Below are 23241 nucleotides of genomic sequence, written 5' to 3'. Positions count from 1 at the left end.
TGGAGGCCTTAATTCTCCTGCAAACCTCAAATGGTATGATACTCGTGGTTTTATGTGGAGCTAGCCTGTTTGGCAAAGCCATTTTTTCAATATGATCTTGCCATTGCTTGCCTTCCTACACAGACAAGTACACACATTGCATAAGGGTGTGATTGAATCTCTGCACAATGCCATTGGTGCAAAGATTGAAAGTGATGTTTTGTGATGTCAGACAGCTAAATTTGTCAACACATTTTTCATTAGTCTTGAAGTAAATTGGACTCCATTGTTCGTTAAAATCTTTTTAGGAATACCTTCCCTATGGTACAGGTCATTCATAAATTGCACCACCGCCCTGGAATCATTTAATTTCAATCCACTTACTTGGACAACAGATCTACCATAACTATTATTTACTTTTTTATTCCCTTGCTGATCAAAAGTGCTAATATGTCAAGAGCTGCATATTCACAAGGGAACTGTGGAAGTTCTATTGGACTGAGTGGTTGAACATGTGTTATGAGCACCTTATCAGATGCTGCACTTTTTGATAATTTATTCTACCTCTGTGTCAAGTGTTGGCCATTAATAATCAGAACGAAGATGACCCTTGGTTTTAGAAACTCCCAAGTGACTGATGTGTGCAAGTTCTAATAGTCTGTTCCTTACCCCTATTGGTGTTACAATACAACCATCTTTTACTACATGATGACCTTCTATGCCGAGATCATCCCTTAACTTGTGAAATTAATTTAGACCCATCTAAGGAGTCCACCCTGCCCAATTGTTCAATATGAATTCTTTAAACTTGGACAGTTCTTGGTCTTCATCCAGAGCTCTGTGCCAATCATCTTGCGCAATGGTATCCTCACACACAATGAATACTTCTTTAGTGGGTAAATCCGTGTCTTCCTCATTTGTGCCAACAGACTAGATACACAGTCTGCTAAAACATTTTATTTGATAGCTATATGTTTAATCAGAAGGTTGTGACCATGTACTGAGGTCACCCAATTGATGATTCTTCTGGACACCCCTTCTAGACCTTTGGAGGTGAGGAATGAAACTAGGGGCTTGTGGTCAGTCAAGACATACAATTTTCTGCTCAACAGGAACATTTTAAATGTTTTGATTACCCAAAATATCAATAACGATCCAACTCTGCTCAGGCGACAAGCAGCTTTTGGAAATTCCTAGGTCCAAGCAAGTGTTTCAAAGTGACCGTAGGTTCGGTGTATATGGCCCTAAACTTTGAAACAGCCTACCACCTGAGATTAGGTCCCTTGCATCATTGTATCAGTTTCGTAGGGCAGTAAAAACCTATTTATTTAGGTAGTCATCAATTGGCTAAAGCAAATAGGTGAATAAGACTCTTTTCTCATTAGGGACAAGGAACATCCTGCAGACCCCATTCATACAGGTAGCTGCCGTTTGTCATTTGCGCCCAAATACAATAAAGTTCATCAGGTGAGCTTTACAAATATTTCAAAATTCAAAATTTGCATTCAAATTTCTCAATGACAGACTATCTGCACTCTGCATCTTTGAGGGATCCCAAGGCAAATACCACAATGTGGTTACCATTCTGATCTTTTTGCATAAGGACTGCACCCAGTCCAGTGCCACTTGTGTCTGTCATTACCATAGTTTATTTGGACGAGTGAAATGGCTCCATAATGGGAGCATTGCAAATCACCTGCTTGATGTCTTGAAATTCATGTTTACACTTATCTGACCAAACAAATGTAGTAACCTTCAGGCAGAGTGACCTAATGTTGACACACTTATCTGAAATTATTTTTAGAACCTTGGAGTCGTATTTTACTGCACCTAGAAACAACATCACCTTATATTTGTTTTTAGGAGGTATGGCTTGTATTATTGCTTTAACCAGATCTTCTCTTGGTGATGTGCTTTCAGCTGACAAGCAATGTCCTAAATAATCAATCTCAGAATTTCTAAAGCAGCATTTGGGTTTTTTGAAAAGTTAACCCTGCTTCATTTATCCTGTTCAGTATGTGTTTCCAATTTAGAATCAAGAATCAAGATCCTCCATGGAGTATTCCAAAACCAATATGTTATCCTGGTAACAAAATACCCCATTGATGACACCAAGTATATCGCGCATTACTCTCTGGAAGAAGCAGCTGCTGATATGAGGCCAAAGGGCATCTTCTTGAATTTGATGTACCTTCATGTGTGATAAACGTTGTGAGATCACTGGAGTGCAGCTTTATCTGGTGATATGGAGATGATAAATCTAGAGAATAGAATATTTTCACACCAGGTGTGAGGCTCACCAATTCTCCTATGTTGGGTAAAGGGAATCGATCATCCACCACACCGGGTTAATGTTCTGAGGTCCACACACAAGGAAGCACATCCATTTGGTTTTTGGACCCACCATCACAGGTGAGCACCATTTAGCAGCCTCAATGCTCTCAATAATATCCACTTTAATCAACCTCTTAATTTCTTTTGATACCTCAGCCTTCAAGGCAAGTGGGACACATCTTAACTTGGCATTATAAGGTATGGCATTTTTTTAATTTTGATTTTGTGACACTCACCTAGCATCCTCGTTTTTCATAAAAACCATCGGAGGTGTTAATCACAGGGGCAGATGTAGAAGAGGTTACATTTCCTGGCATTCTGGGATCAATTGTTAACCCCATGTCTCTCTGTTAGTACCACCCAAGGAGGGTGACAGAAGATTTGCAGTTTCTGGCCCAACATTTTTGAACTCTGTTCCCCTAGAAATCAGGACTCTTGAATCACTGCACCAGTTTCGTAAAGGCCCTGAAGTAATTTCTGTTTAGATAGGGTTAGTGTTTTTACTCTCTCCTGCATGTGCTGCTGGCATGTGTTCAGTTCGGCATCTAATTAAATAAATGTTCCATCTGCGCCGCTATACGGTTTAGTCCGTCATGTGCACTATATAAATGCAAATTCAAATACAAACCCAATCCATATTCAGAAACCAATAGTTCTATCTGTGGTTACAGCTTCATAATATCTCCAAGTCTTCCAATTAATTTCAATAATTGATTTTAAACAGTAATTATGCATTCTGATATGACATAAGTCCATAGTCTCTAGATTATAAAAATCACTCTGTGATAATACTCATTGTTCTTGTATATACACATAAGAAAATAAGTATTATCGAAATGTTGCTATTCGCCGTAATTCAATATTGTAGCAGTCATGGGAATAAGCTATTGCTAATCTTTATGTAGAAAGACACAGCATCAGAATAGAGAATTATTTTCTATGGTGAAAGGAATAGTCTGTAAATGCGTAGGTAAGTTTTCTAAGTGTGGGTAAAAACGGGTTAATAGAACCTTGCTCACCTAACAAGTATTTGTGCTGATGAACGCTGTTTCCTATGCTACGAGGAATTACATAAATGGACCACATCTTATCTGGATCTGTAGATAAAGTGATAGGTTTAGGGATTCGTAACAAGTAGTCTATATGCATAAGGGGCAACCTAAACCATCTATTCCAGATGATTCTACTTACTCAAAGTTTCTGTCCATTAAACACTGGGTTAATGTCGTCCTTTGTCCCAGTACGTGGTGCCAACTGCGCTGTAAATATAGCCGCTCTTAATAGCAATGTGATTACATGGTGCTGACGTCATCATGTATGATGCTCATGACATCATTTTTGTAAACAAACCAGCTCAGGACCATCTGGAAGCCTATTGTTTGTCATGCTAATACGTTCAACGTACAATTTTTCATTCTTTTATGGATATACAATCTAACAACCATGATATTTGTACAAATCAAACATAGTTTCAGTTTGTTCTGGATCTTATTTGTTGAAGAACACATATATTTCCTAGGCATTAAATCTGTGGTTGTATATTTTGACTGATTCTTGCTAATGGTGCAATTTGAACAATGTTGATCATCCAATTTTGTGCTGTGTTGGAATCATATTAAAGGCATAATTACATAAACTGTCTTCTACGGAGCTCATATTCTAAGAGAACCTGATCCAGTCGATAGCTTGAGTATAGTTTATAGTTCAGACATTTAAGATAAAGTTTACCATACAAAAATGCAGAATATCCTTGATATCCATTGAGTCCTATTAAATAGTGCTGATTCATGCAAATTCACATTCTCTCATTCAGGTGACATTATAGAGTGCTTCATGTGCACATTCTGAGATGTTAAGTCAAGAAGTCTTATTTATAGGAATGTTCCCAGGTAAAATTACTCGTTCATCCCTAATGGGGCCATTGAGTCTAGACAGTGGATTGGAGGTCAAATAGATCAATTGATGAAACTCACTGAGTGACACAGAGGTTTGTTTCACACATTGAGTGGCATTCTCAATGGGCCAGAGCAAACAGTAGACATTTCTCTAGCACATCCATTGAGTTGTGGTGAAAAAGGCCCCATCCAATGCTCAACTGTGACTGCATTTGTAGTCATATGCAGCATCGCTGTGATCACTCAGCCGGTCAAGCATATGCAATGATAAATTCTAGCAGGTCAGCATATACATTTTGAGCTGGTTTGTGGGTGGTTGCGTGCTTGGTTGTGCTGCAAATGTAACACACTCAAAGCTTTTCTGGTACTGTGTGATGGCTGAAATGAGAGCAGATTGTGCATGCCATAGTAACCATATAACTCACAAGGGATCAATCACAGGCAAAATATGCAACAACAAGATGGAGTACATGTATGTGAATCCCAGTCTTAGTATAGTATCAACATTAACAGGGCATTGTTTTCAGCACACTCACTGCTGCTCCTGATTGGCAGTCAATGAGGTGGAAGGAATACCTTACCTGGTGCAGGGGGAGCATTGAGCTCCTTCTAATCACAACTGTAGAAGCTTAAGTTATCACCATCTTCTCCAGGCCCACTCAGCCATTGCATAGGCCCTGGGCCCCTAGCCCAGCTAAAGGGGCATTGTTTTCAGCACTCTCCTGGTGCGCCCACCCACTGCCACCGGTCAATCCGGGAACGTGATGCAGAAAGAATAGGGACCTGCCCTGGTGCATGGAAAGCACTGCACTTCTTCTGATCTCAACTGCTGAAGCAGTAAGCTCTCACCTGCTTCCACAGGACCCCTCAGCCCTTGCATAGGCCTTGGAGCCCGCAGCCCAGCTAATAGGTACTTTTTCTTGGCACTCTCCTGGTGCGCCCACCCACTGCCACTCCTGATTGGTGTTCAACCCAGGCACGTGACTCTGGTGCCTGCATATAATCAATCTCCCCAGGGCAGCCTTGCCTGGGCTGCTGGCGAATGGCAGAGGCTAAGGCTGCCTTTCCTCCCTGTTTGCCTGTTCGCCTTGCATACTATCTCTGCATGAGTCACTAGACCTGTGTCTACAGCTACCTCTAGGTGAAAAATGACGATTGTGCATCACAGTTGTTCATTAGCATCATTGCCTCGCTGTGTTTTGAGTTGGTTTGTGCGGCTTTGAATCACACCACTGCTACATTTTGCCACACTTGCCTTTGGCCTACCAGAGTATGTACCAATATAGGTTTGCTACTTTGAATCTCGCCACTGTTATTTTGACACACTTGCATTTTGCCTACCAGAAGTTTTAGCAATCATTTTGCTACTTTGAATCTCGGCACTTTTATTTTTTGCCACACTTGCATTTTGCCTACTTGAGTATTTACCAATATAGGTTTGCAATTTTGAATCGTGTCACTTATTTTCACCACACTTGCATTTTGCCTACCAGAGTATTTACTAATATAAGTTTGCTACTTTGAATCTCGCAACTATTATTTTTTGACACACTTGCATTTTCCCTACATTATTTTCTCAATTATCAATATCCTAAAATCTCGAATAAGTAACCCACATCCACCCACTAAGTTAGCACCCCCACACTCACAGACTCCCATTATGACTAAAAGCTCCAGACGACACCCTTGCTCATCCCCACCTCCCACCCATCGAAGCACTCATGAGAAGCAATGCCCACCAAACTTTTCTGTTGAGACAACATGCCTCCCAGCCCTCCTTCGATAATTTACCATCCAACACAAAGGTTGTCCTTCCAACTCCAACCAGGCCTACCCCTACTAGTTTCACATGCCCACCAGCACTGCAACAACCCCATTCAGATCCACGATGTGCATATGTAAGCACCTTGCGTGCAATCCTTGCATCCACCCCTGTTCGGCTGACTCTGCTACTCTTACTCACACTCCCCCGGCTTCCTCAAAATGCCTAAAGAATAGACATATCAGCTCCTGTGCCCTTCCTATGAAGCAATGCTCCTCCTAACATACACCCATATATTATTATATCTCTCACACCTACATGTTTGCCTCCTCCCCACACCCCCAAAGCCAGTAAAATAACTCCTTAACCTTCTAAACAGCCCTTAAGGGGCATGTGCCAAGCACCTCACCTCACACACCTCCAGGAGACTGTCATGGGACTATCCTACCCCAATTTGAAATCCACCCCATCTTAGATAACATCCAACCCCTCCCACCCTCTAACACAATAGCATCTATCTCCCCTATCCTACTCCACACCAGCGTCTTGCTCACTAATTCACATTGTCCCCCACCTACACTCCCACCACTTTTAACCACGCTACTAACTGATATCCAGAACTCCATTTCAGTCCCATCCCTCACCACTATATCCTCGGTGGACAGCCCTCCCACAAAAACCTCATGGACCCTACACCAACTCCCACCCACCACCTTTGCCATATCACAAGCCAACCCTCCTTCCTCTACATCCAGCCCTCCCTCTCGTACACAACCTCCATCACTGCATCAGCTACCACCCTTCCTGCCTCAGCATAGAACAAATACTATCCCTCTGGAGTCATCCCTTATCTCTTCTAGCATCCACCCAGATATAACCACCCTACTAAATAATCACCTGAATTGCATTGTCATCAGTGCATGATCCATCAAACAAAACGTCACAGCATACACAACTTAATATCATCAGTCATCTAAATGCCCCAACATCCTCTTCATCACCGAAATCTGGTTCTCCCAAGAATTCAGACCAATTGCGCATGAATCTTTCACTGGGTTACAAATGTATTGTCCTAAACAGGGCTAGCAGGGCAGGCAGCATTGCTGTCCTTCACACAGATACACTATCCACCTCACATTCATACTACCATTCCCTCAACACAGACTGAGAATCCCTCATAAACTCACTCTTACTTGCTCATCTATCCACAACCCAGGAAACCCCAAGTGACTTCATAGCAGCCATTATTTTCTCCCACCCCCACCATACCTTATTAGGGGATTTTAACATCTAGTTTGACATGCCACATAATCCATGTATCTAATCACTACTGGACAATCTAGAAACCTTGCAGCTAACACAGCTAGTGTCAGGGTGTCATGCTGCGTGGCTCCGCCTGCCACCTGACTCCAATGTGGCATCCCCAATGTACCTGGTATTTGGATCCGATTTCACTGTTGGCACTCGTCCAGTCTTTGCGTGTGGCTGACTCAGGTCTTCCAGAGAGTTCCCTTGATGGCTCACCGTTCCCTTCTGATGGCATTCTCATTGCCACTGGGCGCAACCATCTTGCCTATCCACAGACGGCCTCCATCTCCGGCTACCGTATGCCCCGTACCAAGCGCCATCCCTGTTGCCTGCAAAAACACCGAAAAGCCTGGTCTTTGGCTGGTGCACTCAGAAGCAGTGCCCGGTTTTTTCTCTGTGTGTCTCAACACTTGTTGCACATGCTCTGAGGTCTGCTCCGTCCTCCGCTTTGAGTATTCACCATTGACTTTTAGTTCCTTTATGTCCTCTGCTCTGTTCTGTTCTCTTCTCTCTTGTTCCCCCTTGGCCATCACACACCTCAGCCTTACACTTCCCTTTCTTGAGCTCGGTGTTCATCCCTTTCTTGCTCTCTCGTTCCACCCTCTCCCTTGTCTCCAGCAACTTGTTTCAATGCCTGCACTGTTCCTGCCCACATTAAACCCTGAGGTGCTGTCCTATGGTGCAGGGAAGCAATATGAGCTACCCCACATTTCACCCGTGGTGGTAGTCTTTTGTTGAGTCCATGTATCACACTTCGCCCATCTGTTACTCACCCAGAACATCATGAATCACTCAAGAACCTCCATCACACATCGGATTACAGTTATAGGCTCTTGGAACCCCGCTATTTCTGACACAGGACCAACCCACTCAGCTGGTCAGACCCTAGATGCAATCTTCCATTCTGATGACCTCCTCACCACACTACCACCATGACCGCTTGTCTGATCTGACCACGTTGTGATCCTCGTCACCCTTTCCTCAATAGACCCAACCACCCTACCAGCAGCTGCGGGGCCATTAACGCAATCCTGCACCTGAAAGGAAATCAAAGTGACTCCTGACCTGGCAGAGACCCCACTCACCTCCCAGACCCCCTTCTCCCTCTCTCTGGGCCAGATCACCACCTCTAACTTCAATTGCTGGTTCCCTGAAGCACTCAACTCCCTATTCCCCATCAGATCTTTCACAAATAGACAAGGCCATTTTCACAGATGGTCCACCCTATCCCTAAGAAAACAGGAAACCTTGGACCATATCCTGGAGCATAGATGGCATGCAGACCCATTGTCAACCAGCAGAATGGCCAACTCCTCCCAGCCCAAACTATATCACACAGAAATACACACAGCCAAACAAATCCTTCATTTGGAACAGAATCTCCTAAGCCCTTGACCCTTCGGGGGGAACTCTTTAATCTCATCTATGAATTCAACGCCCCTGCCTGCACCAACACTCCCAGCCATGCCCAATCCCTCTGTGACACTCTGTCAGATCACTTGCACACCATACCCAAGAGAGACACAAATCCATCCTCTCTAAAATCTCAACCCTCTCCCCTTGCCCAGGACATGAGAACCACCTTCCACTCTCCCACTTTTCTCCATCTTCTCACCACTCTCCCTCCTCAGAATTCATCAAGCTACTTTCACTCAGCAGGGCAACAAGCTTCCTGAGGAACCCTGCCCCGCTCACTGCTTAAAGAAATCTTGACAGCCACCTGTGCCGGCAACCACTCAAGATTCATCATCAACTCATCACTCACTTCTGTTACCTTTCTAGCAGAATTTAAGAACTTTTACATCAAGCCCCTGCTCTCTCAACTCTCTTGTCCCCTACAACTACAGACCCATCTCAAACAACCACTATATAGCTAAATAATTGACAGAGTGTCATACCCTCCACTTTCCCTCTTCTCAGAATCAAACAAGATCCTTGATGCTGCCCAATCTGGCTTCAGACCTTTAAATGTTATTTTAATTGTTTTTCTTATAATGCGCCTAATACCATGCCTGGGTTTGGTTTCTAAAGACGGATCCAGAATTCAAACCTTTGTTGCTCTGCGTGGTCTTACTTCCAAGACCAGCGTGTTGCCCCTGTGCTATACTCCATTCCCAGTCTTGCTTAGTCTCCATCTGGGACAATCTTAAAAGACACACAGACTCAGACGGCTGTGCAGCCCTAATCCTACTCAAACTCAGCAGTATTCAACGCCATTGACTACTCCATCCTCACCAAATGTCTACATACCCTCATCATTAGGGATAAAACTCTGAATTGGATATCCTCCTTCCTCTCCAACAGATCTCAAAAAGTGCTCATGCCACCATTCTCCTCAGCTCCCTGCCCAGTCAGCCCACGGAGTACTGCAAGGAACCTCTCTCCCTCTCCCTGCTCCTCTTTAACTTCTACCCGAGCTTGCTATTGGCACTCTTTAAATCCTATGAGCTATCATGCTAAAATTACTCAAATCATCTTCCCAATCCCAAATAGCAATGTGTCTACCTCCCCCAATCTCGCAATCTGTCTCCCAGTGATCAAACACCGGGTGATGGCCAATCACCTCCTACTCAATACAGACAAATCCAAGATCATACTATGTGGGAAGACCCCCCTCCTTCCTCAACCCACCCCCAGACCACTCTCCCTAGGGGCACCTCCCATCATCTCTAACACAGTAAAATATCTTGAATGAATCAGGAACGCAGACTTGACCCCGCCACATCACATCAACTCCATGGTAAAATGCTGTTACCTTCACATATGTATCACCTTTTCCCTATCCTGACCTTCCCACAGAGAGTCACTTTGATTGTTGCTATCATCCTTTCCTGTCTAGACCATGCCAACACACTATACCTACATTGCAGCTCAGAAAACTCCAACTACTACAAAACACTGCTGCAAGGCCCCTCGTAGCCTTAGGCTCTAGAGAACACATCTCCCCCACCCTCCAAGTCCTTCCAGTTGGGCAGTGATCATCCTTTAAGGTGATGTGCATCACACATCAAGCCTTGTACAACAAAGGACCACAATACTTGCAGCAGAAATGTACCCGCTGCAGGCCAAACAGAAACCTCAGATCAGGTTCAGCATGTCTACTCGTCATTCCAGTGACCAAATCAACTGGTATAGGGTGTTTCTCACTTCTCAGTACAAGTCCCCACCATCTGGATCTCTCTCACGCTAACCATCCACTGCATAGGGGACCACCTTGCCTTCAGAAAGGCACACAAAACCTGGCTCTTCCCCACTGCACCCTAACGCACTTAGTCTAGATCTCACGCCCAGCTCAACTTCTTACCCTCACCCAGCCTCCCGATTCGGGATTTGGATGCACAAGGGAATGAGCTATGAGGGACATAACACTCGTACCCATGCATCTACAATATGCACTGCATGACTGAACTAATATGCTTCAGACATACATCACCATACCCTTGTGTGCTGCATACGATCGTATTCAGCCCACAAAATGATTTGTTCCAGCTGTTCACATAGCCGCACACCCATTAACTTTGAGATATGCATTACTTAACTTATACCTCTCTCCACATCAAGAGCACCCTCGACCCCCACACACTACGACCCATAGAATACCGCTAAATCGCACGAAAGATGTAGTCCAGCTGTTCACATTTTTTTCACAGCACCCACCCTCTCACCTCTGCAATATGGGCTGGTGTTATATACCAAGTCACTCTCTACCTATCATCAATTTGTCTAGAAATGCACACACACATTTAATTACAGTTCAGCTCAGAATACTGTCGCCCAAATGGCGTTCATCCACCAAAGCACTTTGAGGCCATACCAATGGCAGTATGCACTATGCAAATAGAACCTAACATACCATAACATTAGAGCCATTGTCTGCTGCCATAAATCCTTTTGCTGGTTGTCGGGAGGGGGGTAGCCAATCTGATACCATTTGCTCCACTTTATCCGAGATATCTACTACTGTGTGGCATCTACCACCAAAGGCTAGCATAGAGAAAGAAGCTGCTTTGATGGCTTGCTTTGCTTGCCAACAGAGGGGAAGATGACCAGATCCTCAGTTACAGCCATGTAATCAATGATTTCCACTCTTGTCAACATATCCAGAGCAAAGTTGATTTTCTCCCCCACTGACCGTTCGAAAGACTATCACATTGCAACTACTGAGAAATACAATTCAGGTACATCCTTTCAAGAAAACTAAAGCCAGCTGGGAATTTGCCTGTGGGCATTATCTCTTTCCATCAACTCTCTAAAACCTACTGCCAACATTATCACAAATCTAACATTGAGAATTTGTACACACGGATGGTTAGAATGGTATTTCTGACGTTATTCAATTGAGGCTGGGATAGCCCTTAGACATTGCTCTTCTTCCACAACTTTATTTTTTGGTGGTACTAATATCATTGGCAGTGACACTGCTGTGGGACTGACACACCCCCAGTTCTGGGTTCAATGTATGGTACAATGGCAGTATGCTGCTCAAGTTCACTAGCTCCTGCGGGTATGCTCTGCTGGTCTCACTCTTGTGCATGATGTCGCTTTGTATGCCCTATTGTTGATGGCCTATCCAGATTGGTCCCTGGCTCCTCATGGTCCACAACATTTCTGCACAGAGTGCAGGTGGCAAGATACTGATCTTCACCCTGCCAAAGAGATTCCCCACCATAGAAATGTACTGTAGACTAAGAGTAGGTTTCAGTGGCTGTTGAATAGAGGCATAATATGGAACATTGAGCTCTGCAATGCACAATGTTGCAATTGGTATAGTGGCTACTGTGATGGTCTGGTAAGTGCCGTTTTTGATTGACACCTTATACTATTGTAACCATAGGATCTGTGAGGTTACACAAAGAAATTTCACAGAGGCAAATCATTTTATGGTAGTATTTCCACACTCTTATCCAGTGAGGTGTTTATTGTTGTAGGCACCCTTTTAGGCTGTGTTTATTCCATTGACCCTCCCTCTGGTCCACTCCTGAAGTTGTACTCAGATTCAGGACTCAGCGCTATAGACCCCTCTCCCAGTGCTCTCTTACATGAAGAGTGGGTATTGTCCATGTCCTGGTAATCTGCTTGATAACCCTAATTATCATCACGACTCTTGACATACTTGAAATCAGAGGTCAAAAGAATAGAAGAGGTGGAATATGCAGTTGGTGTGCTATGCTGATAAACATTCTGCTCCTCTCACTGCAGCAATTGGCCATGTCTCTGCCGCTCCTGACCTACTGCTGAGCTCTGAAAATTCGAACCCTACTCAACAACATATCCTCTTTCTGCAAAATCTTCGATTGAAGGCTCTTCAGCTGGAACATCAACAGACCCCTGAAGATCTTGGATGGTCATGCTGGTCTGTTAGATCAGAGAGCATGGGATAGATCCCTGCTTGTGGTGACTCTTATCTTAGAGTAGTTGTGGTTTTCAGCTGGCTGCAGTGAAGTGGCAGCAACAGCTAAGCCATAGCTTACCTTAGGAGGACTAGTAGCCACCACCACAGCCAGAGTTTAAATGCTTGCAGAACTTGTTGTAGCACTGGTTCTGCCATGAATTGTGAGACATTTATATGGTGCCAACTTCTCCCTCTCTCATATTTAGCTCCTGGCTCTTAAAACCACTTAATTGGTGTGTAACGTTTTGCTTCAAACATCACAAACACTGGCAGACCTGATACACAACGTCCAATCAGAAGTCTTGCTTTATCTCTTACACATGTGCACATGAACTCGTCTCAATTACTGAAAGTAGCTGAAATATTCGCAATTGTTGAATCAAATTCCTCTTGAAACATATTGCTCTGAAGCAGGTGGTATGTTGTGTCTGTGACCAATCTGGTCAATGCATCCCTTCTCCCCATAGGCGAGCCCCCCACCCCCCCCCCCGTGAGTCTCAGGAGGAGATCCCACTCCGTAATACCCTCTTGATGGGTCTGTACATGTGAGATCTATTTTGGAGTAAATCCCCTCTGAAGGGTAAGGACTCCCAGTCCAGCAAGGTCCTCCTAGACTGGAATATAATGTCTGCATATATGGGACTTGTGCAACCTAATTGTATTCCTGTTTTGACTACACCAGCCCTTGTCAACCCTTACATCCTATTGGTTTCAGGCAATGCTTTATTTCCTTTAAGCACCAAAGACACAGAAAAAGGACACACCTTTTGGGTTTGTGATGACGGATTTAAACACAAGAGGAACATTGAGAGGAGGGATGGAAATTCCTAGATGGTGGGTGTGCCATCCCTACACAGAGGCAAGCCCTCTCGAGGAGATGTCCTGAGGAGGCAGAGCCAAATGGGGCCGTAGATCCTGCTGAAGCATGCAGAGTGAGACCAACAGTAGACATGCCAAAAGGCAGGCATTTTCTTTGACTATGCAGTCCGTGTCAGGAGAAGAGGCGGAAACAGAGAGGTACCCATCTGCTCTGGTGGCACACCACAGACAGGCCATGGTGGGCTCAGAGCCCAGCAACAGATGCCAAGATCAGCTTTCTGAGAAGAGCCAAGAACCACAAGCTCTCCACCTGGAGGACGTTCAAAGCTGAGATAAGAATTGACTTTAAGGTGAACGCTCCCACAGAAAGACTACCACTAACAAGAAAGGATAATTGACATCCATGCCAGGAGAGTCAACAAGGTTACTGGAGCTTTAGAAACCTGACCAGGTAAGCACCCAACGAGAACACAAGTGAAAAAAGTATGAATACTTCACATCCAGGCTGGAGAACCGATGAGGTTACGGAAGCCTTAGAAAGCTGGGCGGACAAGCGTCCAATGGAAAGAGGTGTGAAAGAAGTAATACAACTTCACATCCAGGCGGGAAGAGCCAACAAGGTTACAGGAGCTTTAGAAATCTGAGCGGGCAAGTGCCCAACGAGAACACGAGTGAAAAAAGTATGAATCCTTCATATCCAGGCTGGATAACCAATGAGGTTACAGAAGCCTTAGAAAGCTGGGCGGGCAAGCGTCCAATGGAAACACGTGTGAAAGAAGTAATACAACTTCACAACCAGACGGGAAGAGCCAACAAGGTTACAGGAGCTTTAGAAACCTGAGCAGGCAAGCGTCCAATTAGAATTCAAATGAACCAAGTACAATTACTTCCAATCCAGGCTAGGAGAACCAACGAGGTTAAGGGAACCTAAGAAACCTGTGCAGGCATCACCCTATGTGAACCAGCATGAGAGATATACGGGCACTGTGTGTCAAGGTTGAGAAAGCCAACGAGGTTGGGGAAAACATAGAAATCCTGAGTGGGCCATCGCCCTGTGTGAATCACCTGAGTTGAGAAAAGACAAGTCTGCTGGACAATAGGAGTCCCAGAGGTTAAAAAAAACATTATACAGATGACAGGGACCATAAGAGACTCTGTAGAGGTCTTAAGAGGGGCCTTCGTTTTCCAGAGGAAGAGGGAACCATAAGGAGTAACTTTTTCTGTTGACTAACAAAGGCAGAAGGAAATCTGGGAATGTGTGTTATTTTGCTCGGTATTAATGAACTTGGAACTATCAAAAGAGCAGCCAAGTGTTTGGTCCAAGTGGAAGCAAAAAAAGAGGTCATTGCTCCAGCCTTTAATTTTAGTTCAGTTTTTCTAAGTGGTAGGGCCAGATAAGTTGGGTAGGATTTGGACCAAGGGCTATTTTCTTTGACAAGCACCCTTAGTTTTACATTTAGGTAGGGAACTTCCATCACAGAAATAGGGCAAGTTAGGAGTTCTCTTTTACTTTTAAATAAAGATTCTGAAATAAAAATCAGTAAGTGTTCTGAGTCCTTCTTCTGGTTTGCCACAGGTAACACAGTGAATTAACCTGACATTAATGTGCACTACCAGTGATCACAACCTCCAACAGTTTTTCCAGCACTCCCATGTATACTGTTCCCAAAAAGCAAGTCAACTTCTTGTGTGTGTGCCTGTTCAAAAACGTTGGGACAGGGCAAAATCATCCTCTGTTCTGCTGCTCAAGAAAGTTGTGTGTTGCTTTATACGGCCAATCAACCTATCACCAATTCCTACCACCAGTGATTACCACCTCTAGTAATTTTTCTCAGCACCACCCAAATTTCATTCTGTGTCTTCAAAGCCATTCACATTCTTGTGCGTAAGCATACCACCCCAAGCTGGACAAGTGCACATTCTTTCTCCATCCTATTGCTCAAGCATGTGATGTTTTGTGTCACACAGCCAATCAACTTGGCACTAATACCCACCACCTATCACCTCTTCCAACAATTTGGACAGAACCCTCCAATTGTTCCCACAAAGCAATTCAAATGCTTGAATGTCAGTGTGCCCGTTCAATAAAGCTGGCCCAGCAAAATGTTCTCATCATTCCTAATGCTCAAAGAGGTGGTGTGTTCCATAACACAACCAACCAACCTGCAACGACTGCCCACTGCTTGTAAGTGAAATCTCTCAAAACATTATTTTAGCCTGCCTTTTTGTTTTTCCTTTAAACAGTGTTTACAAAAATAAAAACATACAAATGTATTCTGCTGAGCATTGCCTAAAATCATCCTATCCAAGTTATCTCCTATAACGTAAAATGAAATCTCCTTTTAATGGTTACTTCTTTCTATCTCTCCCTGTTAACATATTAAGTGCACAACATTCTATAATGTTTTCTGTAAAAGCCCAGAAAGCCATATCTAGTAAGAGAAAGGAAAATGTTTATGCTCTCAAGGAGCAGAATACCCGATTCTACACTCTCCCCTTCCTAAACGATTCTCAGAGACATCGGTAGAGCACCAGCAGGTCCTTCTATATATAGCCAATCTGCCTGCCAAAACTAATTTACTATAATCTCCTAAACGTTCATGAAGATCAACGGACCCTGAATACAAAGAAACCATCTGTGATTTGGGTTTCATGTGAATAATTTGGCCCAATATGTTATTTATAATGCACTTAATACCCAGAGGTTCCTAAGCATGGACCCGGGGATCGAACCTGGGTTGCTCTGTGTCGTCTTGCTTCCAAGGCGAGCACGTTGCCATTGAGCTGTCCTCTGAAAGATTCTAATAGTTGAACTCTTAAACACTGAAAGAGTGTGGAACCGTTGTAGATATTTTCAAATATCATTTTAGGATTGACAACTGAATACCAATCTACATGGCTACCACCACCATGATCGTTCTGAATATTTCAAAGAGGAAATCATCCAAACTCCCTCCTAGCAGTGAAGTCTGTTTTGACCGTTTAGAACAACATTAAATATAATCCAGGAGGAATCACATCTTCCTGCTTATCAGACAGACCAGCCCTTTCACAACACTAACAAAAGGGCTGTTCCTTGCTCCCTTTTAGACCAATCTCAGTGCCAGTACTTTTTGTCACATGTTGCACTTCTACTGATATATGAAAGTAAAGCACTGTTGGGAACCATGGTGCTCAGCTGAAGTTAGCTTTGATCCATCGACTGTTGGCTTTATCTGAAGCTCACTTTTATTAATTGTGTTTTTCAACCATGAACCTTGAACCTTTGTTTTTGTGTGCCCATTAATTCCGATTTCACTAGAAGCGAACACACGGCTTCTCGCGCATTTCTTTTAAAATCTTACAGTGCATTTTCATGCACCAGTATATTTATTTTGCCAGACTTATAAATGAGTCAATGTATTATGTTATGATGAACTCAGTGACGCCCTTCCATGTATTCAACACAATAATGTATTTCTTTATGGGACAACACATTTTCTCTTAGGGGACAGTTGCTTAATTCTTATTTCATGATTGTGTCAGACAATCTGAATTTCAAATGTTTGTGGCTAAACTTTAGGAGATTATCCCTCATCAATGCATTAATGGGGAGAAGGCAGATAGGACGATAAAGAGTTCAAGTAGGATAAAAACGCTTCAAGGTGAGATGTGTATAGCCAGAATAATTGTAGAACTTTAAGACAAAGTCAGTGATCAATGTCAGTAGTGTAAGAATATAAATAATAGAATGAATAAGTAAAGGGGCTGATAATTGTGCATTTCTGAAGTGTGAGGGGAGAAGGCCTGATGTGAAATGCACAGAGAAGTGTCCTTTCAAAAAGAGATGCTATCCATTCATGTGTGAGAGCTCCAATGCTTGGGTTTTCAAATGTTGCTGTAAGATATCATGATTCAAGGTGTTTAACCCTATTGATAGGTCTGAGAAGAGCATGGCAATAGTATTCTGTGACCACCTAGATGTGACGGTTGTCCAAGACTTAAAGCAAGTCCCTCAAGCAGGCTAAAAGCCCACCTTAAGGGGTCCAGATGTTGCAAGATTGTGAAGGTTAGAGATTGGGTGATAGATGCATAGGTGGTGTCAGCATTATTCTTGTTTGAGAGAGGTACACATATGATTGCTGTACAAATACTATTAACAGCCACATGACCAAGGAAGACATTAATTAAATGGTAAATTGTGACTGTCACTGATTGAAATGGAGATAATTCCTTGAACAGCGTTACTGGGAAATAATCCACTGGTGAGCCTGAACATTTACTATTCCAAACAGTGACACAGATTGTTTTGTTGCCCATTGGGTTACATGACATCCGTGTAAAAGGAATGGAGCTTAAATCATGTCAATCCAAAGAGTGAAGATTAAGGTATATTCAATGTAGTGTTTCAACAAATATCCTCACATATTATTATATAGAAGAAATGTGATTATCAGATATATGCCATTGTCTTTCTTTTTGGCATTTTAATAGTTTAGTCAAAGAAAACAACTTTATTGAGAGGAAACAGACACAGTTGCAGGGAGAGTGGAGAGTAGCAGCTTCTACACTAAAAATGTGACGTAACATAGATGATTGTTGGACTCCATTCCAGATACATATACAAATGCTCTAAGTGTTTTGAATTAATTCTGAATAAATATAACCAACATTAGGACAGATTAAAACAATGTATTTGGGTCAATAGGTACACACTGTTAATAATTCATGAATACATGAGTTATAATCTTACCTAATAACATTTCTTAAATTGAGAAAGAACGGTAATGATATAAGAGAAACAAATGTGGTCACAATAAATTGCTAGAGTTGTGGACTCTTTCTTCACTCTAAGAAGCATAAAGCTAAATTGCTGACTCATAGCCTTTCTGCTGCGTCTATGGCATTTTGAAGGGGTGCCAAGAAAACAGTACATTTTAGAAGTAAATATTGTCAAGTAACCAAACCACTGAATGAGTCGTTTTTCATTCAAACATAGATACCTTGTTGTCTTTGCAACATACATATGTGAATTGTACTGATGTGAAATGTACTAAAATGGTTGTGCAGGTGGAGATGTCAGTGTTTCGAGAGATAGGCATGGAACAGTCATACAGGTATCTAGTGATCCATGTGAGATTGTAAGCCAGTATGAAAAAGAGAGAGGGAAAGAGGGAAAGAGGGCAAGAGATAAAAACTGAAAGGAATGGTCAAATGTACCATAAATATCATATAGATCTAGGAGAAAGAAACTGGTGAGACAACACTGATGAAGGAATTCCCATGAATTGTCTACTCCATGACCCAGATTGGAGTGTGTAACGTGGGTAAAGCAGTTGTTAGTCACTAGTAACATGTCAATGCAGTGGATCAACACCTGCTACAAGGTTCTTGTGACTAACAACATTTGGGTTTATCAGCAGTCGGCTTGTTTGTGGTAGGTTGAGAGAGGATATAGCTAGGGGGAGGTAAGGGTTGCAATATCATTTTATGTTTTTTGTATAAAGTCAGGTGGAGTGGAGGATGGGTTGGTCAGTAGAGCAATGGGTGCCAGTTTAGCCAGGTTCATGGCGGAGTGGAAGGAGGGAGTTAGAAATAGAGAATGTGGCTCAGGTGTGGTGTAGAAAATGAGGGCCAAAGGGGGACATTAAGGGGGCAGTGTGTGTGTCTCAAATTCTAAAGATTTTGGGAACTATCTGGCAAAGTCATCATCTAAGACAATAGAAGACATAGAGTGCAGGCACAAGGGACAAGCAGAGGCTGGATGCTCATGGATATCTTGTAAGGAATGGGGCAGAGTAAATAAATTGGGTTGATGCAGGAGGTTGATTGATAGTGTCCAATGCAGTTAAAATAGTAAAGCAGTTTGGATTGTTTATAAACATTAAGGAGTGAGGGAAGAAGATTCTACACCAGTGAAAAAGGTGAAGGTGCACAGATGTTGTCAGATGTTGGATAGCTCTAGATACCAGGTGCGCTTAAGGCAAGCCCGTCTGGGCCTGTCCGTGTTGTGGCCGGGGAGGGCTGCTGTCATATTATTCTCTCTAAAGCATACTAAGCTGACCTCGTCCCGACGGCAACCAAATTTCCAGGATGGAAAAGCCGATCAACAGAACTCAAGATAGCGGCTCCTGGATCTTCATTAAGTGAGCTGCCTAATTTAAACTGCTTCTCATTATTTTTACTTAACACTCGGTTGCTCCCTGTGCATGCAGACGAGCTACGATTTTTGCTTGAAGATCGCCGTCCTGCATTACTATGTCTCACGGAGACATGGCTGCAGTCGAGCTCTGCCCATCTCTAGTTCAAGCTATCCCGCCTGGCGTATGCATCTTGCATGCAGATCACCAGCCGCCTCATCATGGAGGTGGGATTGAAGTCATTTATAGGGCTGAACTTACTATAACCCAACTTGATTGCCCCCATGTTATCCCCATGGAGGCTTTATTGTTCAGATGTGTGATCTCATCTGACAGTATCCGTCATTTCATGCTTATATATCGCCCCCCAGGCTCTTCTCAAAGTAGTTTTCTTCAACAATTGTCAGATTTAATGGCCAATCTTCAGGTACAATATATACATCTAGTGGTTCTGGCGAATTTTAATCTAAAATACAATTTACCCAGACCCACTGCTCTTGACCTGTTTGATGACAGAATGTCTGATCTCCAACGTCATCAACATGTTAATAGCCCCACTCATAAACTGGGCAATATGCGGGATCTGATTTTTTCAAAAAGATCTCTTCTAACAATGCAGTCAGTGGAACCCATATTGTGGTCAGACCACTTTCTAGTCTCTTGTAGGTTGGAAGATATGGGTAGAACTACAAAAATCTCAGTAGATAAAATCTGGCAGCGTTCTTGGCACACTGTTGACACCCAAAGCCTGGCCACTTCGATCCAAGCTAAGTGCTGTACTGATACAGTGGCATCCCTATCCCTCCTATCTCAGTCACTCTTAGAGGCTGCAAATACAGCTGCTCCCTTACGACTGATTCAACCTCGCAGGCTACCATCATGGCATTGGTTCACAGACCTCTTGAAAGAGGCCCGCCTTAAACTGTGTCAGGCTGAACGCAAATGGCAGAGATCATATGACCTTGCCCTTGAAACACAATATAAAGCATGCTTTGTCATCTATTCCACTAAAATCAAAGCTGAAAAAATCCTGCACCGCACTACCAATATTGAGGCCTCTCTATCTCAGCCTAGGGCCCTGTACTCTGCTGTTAAGGCTCAGACCTCATCAGAGAGATTGATCCCTACCGTCACTCCTACCCAAGAACTATGTGATGCTAGGTCACAATACTTTATCATGAAGATTGACACTTCTCCACAGTAGTGACTGCAAACTTACAGTTCGCTAAAATCCCCTCTCCTCATGTTATCCCTGCTCATTCTGAGGCAATGAACTGGTCTTCTTTCCCCAAATTCTCAGAAGACACTGTCCTGGCAGCTATCTTAAAATTCCAATCTTGCTCCCCATCGGATGCTATCCCGCTACAATGTATGAAATATATTGCACCCAATCTGATTTCTGAGATTACGGGACCATTAATGATTTGTACCTGTCTGGGCTTATCCCATGGAAACTGACGGCAGCCAGGGTCATCCCCCTCTTGAAGAAACCTTCTTTAGACCCCGCTATTCTATCTAATTTCCACCCTATCTCACTCTTGCCTTTTCTGTCTAAACTTTTGGAGTCACTGGTTCCCCCTGCTGTCTTCATTTCTTGAATCTTCTAATCTTCTTTTCGTCACGGAAGCAAAGCACAGCAATGCTAGAATGTTTAAATCATAATTGTTGTTAACCGTACAGAAGCACCACAGGTGCGTTGTTGATTACTAGTCTGAATTTATAGTCGTGATCACTGGTGTGAATTCATAGAGCTTAAGGTGTGGGCTGAGAACTCAGCGCCACGCCCCTACCACTTGATGAGGCTTAACTCAGTGCAGATTCATAACTGAGTGCAGCACCTCAGCAGTAGTGGGTGCAAGTGAGTGCAGTGTAAAAAAGCTATGTGTAAGACAGAGTGGTATGTTGCTAAATCTAAGTGTTGTGACATCACAACGGCACAGCTGCAAGGCTCGCAGGACAAGAGCGGAGGAGCATGCCTTCCCTTTGACCCCTTCCCTATCCATTGCCTCACCCTAGCCCTCCACCCGGTTTCCCTACTTCCCCCTACCTATCCAATCCGTGGATCCCAACCCTCTTTCCCCATGGGGGTCACGGTGGCCTGCGTTGTACACGATCCAGGCACCAAGACCGCCAAGGGGAGGTAGGAGTATGTGCTGCTTCTGGCTTCAACAATTCGGTCTGACAATGAGTGACTTTGTATCACCACTTTAAAGTTAGGAAAGCCCTGTTCGATGTGGTCAGATACATGTGCAGATAGGGTTTGGTGTAAAATCTGACTTGCTTAAGATAGGGGGCCATGAAGTTGTGACTGAAATTACATTTGGTGATGGCCGGGATATGTGAGAAATAGTTGTGTAGGGACTGTGACAGTGAATAAGATATGGTCGGGGGAGAGGGTTCAATGGTGAGGTTTAGATGTTGACTCTGTAAGGCATAAAGAGGAGGTCAAGAGAGTTGTTCAACTATTATGTGAAGTAGTTGAATCCACTGACTGAAAAGTAGCAATGTAAGTGTAGACTTAGTTTATGTTGTTCAGAAATTAGGCTGTCCATCTTGAGAAATGTAGGCATACAATAATCTGATTGATGGAATGGCTACATGCAGGCACTGCACCTTTGTGACACTTGCACAGACAGGCCGATTCCTATTTCTATAAAAAAGCTATCAATGTAAATATTTTTTACTGCCGTGACTTCCCGAGATAAAGCTTGGGGACCTATTTTGAGTATCTTTTATGTAAATGCATTATAGATTTAGCTTCTATAATAGCCTGTTTCCTTGCCCTGAAATGCAGGACTGGATTGTATGCCAGGGAGTGTTAAATTAGGGGATGCACTTTATCGATATCTAAATTTGAATTTTAAGTGGTTGATCATATTTCTCAACATGTATTAGGGCTAAGGGTGTACACTTTGGACAATTTTTATAATCAAAATCATATTTGTTCCACACCTCCTTGTAGTAATTTGAAATATCAATAAAATATGGATTTTTAGACTCCTATAACCCACACGAATCCGGGGACATGCAACATAAATTTGTGCAATGAAATTTGACTTGCAAGGGAGAATGTCACAGTTTCAAAACACATTTCCTTTTCGCTCTACATATTATTGTTACAAAGTAATTTAAAAGAAATAGTTTTGGGTCTGAAATTCCTTTTTCGAAATACTATGCTTTATCTTTGTTATAAAATTAGGTATGTGAAATTCATGTCATTGCTTGTCTGCATTAAGGATTCATTTTGATCAGCTGACGGGCCTAGTTTTGGTTCAAAGACGTTAAAGGCTCATCAGATGAAAGGGTTTTTGGGAGGCCTATTTCAGAGTGTGGATCTTAAGTGCAATAATTTCCTTATCGAAGGTGGGTTCTGGAAATACCAAGATCTTAGCATGTAAATAATGTTCAATATATTATTGTATTTAAGGCCTAGCTAGGAAGTATTTGAGTGTTTTTTGCTATAGTAAATGTGTTTGTTGAAAGATACAAAGCTATGTTCCTCTTCAAATTGCAAAACTAATATCCTGTGACTTTAACCCTTTCCATCAACAATATATGCAGAGATAAACAGAAATGAGTTTTTACTGCGTTCAAAGGACAACTAGCAACACCAACGTTGCCAACGATACATCA

This window comes from Ambystoma mexicanum, chromosome 5p (genome assembly GCF_040938575.1).
Source record: "Ambystoma mexicanum isolate Mex_15411 chromosome 5p, UKY_AmexF1_1, whole genome shotgun sequence".
Classification (NCBI taxonomy): Eukaryota; Metazoa; Chordata; class Amphibia; order Caudata; family Ambystomatidae; genus Ambystoma; species Ambystoma mexicanum.
The sequence above is the reverse complement of the archived record's forward strand: the minus strand, read 5'-3'. Positions refer to the sequence as shown.